General features: G+C 37.6%; 1 pseudogene; it reads right to left on the bottom strand.

Moving 5' to 3' along the window:
• Positions 1–2,734: 2,734 nt before the first annotated feature.
• LOC102486483 (M-phase phosphoprotein 6-like) lies at positions 2,735–3,689 on the bottom strand (annotated as a pseudogene).
• Positions 3,690–4,409: the final 720 nt, after the last annotated feature.

Genomic DNA, 4,409 nt, shown 5'->3' with positions numbered 1-4,409 from the left:
TACCTCACTGGGAAAGACACACACAAAGAGTGAAAGATGGAAAAACATCATCTCATGAAAATGGAAACTCTCTCCTGCAAAAAACCTCCTCAAACCAGGAGTTTTATACTACTATCAGACAAACCAGACTTTAAGCTAAAAATCTGTAAAAAGAGACACAGACAAAAATGATATGACCATATCAGTATATACATTTCTACAGACTTCTCTCTCTATACCAACCTCTTCTCTAGAATTAAGTCCTGCTACTTCAGGATGTCTCAGTCTCGCTGAACTCCTCTCAACTCCTTGCCATGTTCTGCTTGAGTTCCCTATTCTACTGTCATCCTAAAAGTGTCTCCAGGCATAAAGCAAATGCAGTTTTCATCTAATTTGTTTCCTTTTTCTCAGAGATCAGATTCTGAGTTGCCTATTTCAATGTGTGAAACCAACTGCTTCAAGTATTGTCACTTTCTAGTTGTTTACCGTGCAAAGGTAATTTTGATAATAGTTACTCTAACCGAGTTGGAGTATAAGTTCCAAAGTGTCTTTTTTTTAAATTTTTTTTAAAGAATTATTTATTTAATTCCTTTTCCTTATTTATTTATTTATTTATTTATTTATTTTTAATTTGATCAGGGAGAGAGAGAAAAAAAGCAAGAAAGCAAGCCGCCATGTCTGGGACTTGAACAGTGGTTGGTCATGTGAGATGACGCCACCACTTCTCAGCCCCTCCAGAATGTCTTGAGGATAAAATAAAGAGCTACTTTTAAATTCAAAAATATTCTAATTAGAATCCTAGTTCTAACATTTACTAACTATGATTGCTGTATAGATCAATTATTTCTCCTTACCTCTATGTATTCATCTTAAAATTGGGATTATGGATCCTTCCACACAAGATATTTATAAGAACTTTCCAGCCTTAAATTCCTCTGCCTTGCTTTCCTTCTTTCTTTTCTTCTCTTCCTTCTAGTCTTCTGTCTCTCCCTCCCTGTTTTTCCTTCCCTTCCCTTTTGTTTCAATTCTCCTCTGCCCTTCCCTTTCTTTCCCCCTACTCCTCCCTGGTTTCCCTCTATCCCTTCCCCCTTTCCTCCCTACCTGCCTTCTTCCTTTCCATGTTCTCTTCTTTCTCCTTCCTCATGCTTAACTGTACATAGCATAGGCATTTAAATTAAATTTAAAATCATGACCAGGAGAAGAAAAGAAAAACAAAAAAAGAATTGAAATGATTATGAAAGAAACTGATAAATATTTACCAAGTTAATAGGACCAACAGGTGGCGTAATAGTTATGTTGCTCCCATGTAGTCAAATGTGGTTTGAGTCCCAGAGCTGGTAGCTTGAAACTCACTCTGGGCACATGTACGTGCATGCCCAAAATCCCGAGAGGAGAGGGTGGAGGAGAAGGGATTGAAGTGCGGCCATCCTCCCAGGGTATTTTCTCACTTTCTGTCTCTCTGTTTCTCTGGTGAGTACACGTGTCCTATAGCAAAAACTTAAAAAAAAAAATCATCAAGTTAAAACTGATTACTGAGTAGCATGACCCTGTCAAAAAGAGGTATTGCTGAAAAAGCAGAAGGAGAAGGAGAGAAGAAGAGAAGAAAAAGAAAAGAGTATTTTCTTCACTAGGCTTCTTCTTCAACAGTTGATATATACACATTTCTTATTTATTCTGTGTCCAAATAGATGAAGTATTTTATGTTGTAATATGTTTAGTATATGTTCGTTGTGTCAAAAAACAGAAAATCCTGATGAGCAAGCAGGTAGTGTGGTGGTTAAGGTGCTGGATCTCACATGGCTGGCTGTGCAGTTCAAGTCCTGGACCCAGCAGTTTGAAAATCACACTGGGCAGGTGTGCGTGCATGCCCAAAATTCCAAGAGAAAGGGGGAGGGGAAGAGACTGTGGCTTGACCATTCTTTCTGGAGGGTAACTTTTTACTCCCCCAACCCTGTCTCCCTCCAGCGAGCATAAGCATATGTACCCTGTAGCAAAAGACCAAAGAAAAAAATAGAAAATCTTGAAAAGTAGAAGTTTTGGGGAAATTGCCCATATTTTTAAAGGTAAAAAAATTCATATTTTGAAAATTACTTTCAGGAGAAGGAAGCTAATATGTTGCCACTCTCGCCTGCTTTAAACCTTTCACATCATTCGTTTTCAATCTTTCGTTCTGTGCATATTTTTTATTATAGAACTTTATTTTTTTATTAAGTAAATGTTTTAAATGAAAACCAAAGTACCATAACTGACAATGACAAGATAGCATCCAAATAATAAGGCTGGAGAAGCAGGTTTGTTTTTGATATATTTACATATAATAAATTCTTACGATGTTTGATTCCAAACTGTACGTATGAGTTGGCTTGGCATGATTAACAATTAAAGTGAAATATAAACATAAGGGTAACTTAAACATGGCCATTAATTTGCATGAGCCTATTCAAGGATGATGGTTGTATTAAAAAAAAAAAATGTGAGGTCAAAAAATCTTTAGAAAGCAACCCTGTATCTATGTACATTTGAAAGCCAAGGGCTGAAAATCCACTCTTGCTGAATACCATTACACAAAGGATGTATAACATCCATTACACATCTGTTTCAAAAACAGCCTGTTTCCAAAATCATACTTTTTCTTTTCTTTTTTTTTTCCAAATAAACATTACAGTGCTAATAATTAAAGAGACACCATCAGCGTGATCTGCAAAATAAGCTGCTTTCACAAGGCATCCCTGAGCCATGTCTTAAGGCATCCATTTTAATCTTCGGGTTTTAAGAACATCTTTTTTATTTAACTGGTTTTATGTCTCCATTTTCATCATCTTCATAATTGGTCCGGTCTTTCTTCTCGGCAGTATTTTTTTCCAGTTGTCCCCATCAAGGTCTCGTCTCCTAGCCATTTCTTCATCTGACAAATCAAGCTCCACTGTTTCAGCCTCGTCATCTTTTTTTTTTTTTGGAGAGATTTTCACTGTAGGGCGCGTGCGCTCGCCAGACAGACAGAGAGAGACATAGAGACAGAAAGCGAGAAATCACCCCCCAGGGGGGATGGTCACATCACAATCCCTTCTCCTCCATTCTCCTCTCGGGATCTTGGGCACGCACGCACACGCGCCCGGCATGAGTTTTAAGCCACTGGGTCTGGGACACGAACCACGGTCGACTACGTGGGAGTGCAGCGACATAGTCATTACGCTAACTGCTGGTTCCCAGCCTCGTCATCTTTGATGTTGGCCTGCACCTGCCGCATTAACTTCTCGACCTCAGGATTAAATCCTCTGAATGACATTCTTCCATAAAGAAGATCTTCACATAACAAGAAGCTCTACTCTTCTGTTGTGAAACTTTCTTTTTTTAAAAACTAATTTACTTGATTTTACTTATTTATTCATTTATTTTAATTCAACCTGAGAGAGATACACAAAGAGAGAGAGTGAGAGCGAGAGGGAAAGTGAGAAAGCAAGCCCCTAGGTTCAGGATTTGAACTATGATTGCCCATGTGGGAGTGTCTAGCACCTTAACCACCCTGCCACCTGCTGGTCCCATGAAACTCTCTTTCTCTTTGAGCTCTGGCAAATACAAATATCAGTGTTCTTCACTGATCATTTTCTTTTGTTCTTACGTAGATTTTTGGTTTCTGAGTTCAGTCCCCTTTACATGAACTTCATGCACAGCAGGTTCTTGGACAACTTGGTCTTGTGCTTGGCTACCATATTGCTTCTAGCCTGGCACCACCTCTTCTATGCATATTTTATATATTTGAAACCATATGATGTATACATTTTTGCTGCCTTCCTCTTTCAATTTTCATTATATCTAAATTCCATAGCAATGCATTATTGTTACAGTAGGAAAATGTCCTATTATATAGATATAACCATCCTCATATTGTTGGAATTACAGGGTCGTTCATTCAGGTTACTTTCACTTCAGCTACTTGAAAAATCCAGTGTTATAGCCAGTGAAATGAGATATGATGAAAGAGCAGTTTTCAAAAACCTTGCCTCTACTTCATGGGCTATGAAGCAAACCTAACAATAGCTATTATTTAGAGACAATGATTTTATGTCTGGCATTTGTCTAAGTACTTTACCTTCCTGACCCCTTAAAGTCACCAAAAAAACAAAAAAAAAAGAAAACCTATAAAATTGGGAAATTGGGTCATTCCCATTTTACAGATAGGAAAATTGAGGTGTACAAAAAATAAGTGTTTATGTACGTCACACAGTTGTGTAGATGGCAGAGATGAGATTTAAACACAGGTCAGTATGATTTTAAAACTATAATCTCAATACAGAATAGTTATCAAGTTGGGTCTTGGCCTATGACTGAAACAATTAAGAAAGAGAAACACAAATGCAATGGGTGATTTGGTGCTGATTAAATTGGACAAATTGTTTGTATTAAGAAATAATAGAAGACCAACCATGCTG

Source organism: Tupaia chinensis, unplaced genomic scaffold, assembly GCF_000334495.1.
Source record: "Tupaia chinensis unplaced genomic scaffold, TupChi_1.0 Scaffold000425_1, whole genome shotgun sequence".
Taxonomy (NCBI): Eukaryota; Metazoa; Chordata; class Mammalia; order Scandentia; family Tupaiidae; genus Tupaia; species Tupaia belangeri.
The sequence above is the reverse complement of the archived record's forward strand: the minus strand, read 5'-3'. Positions and strand labels throughout refer to the sequence as shown.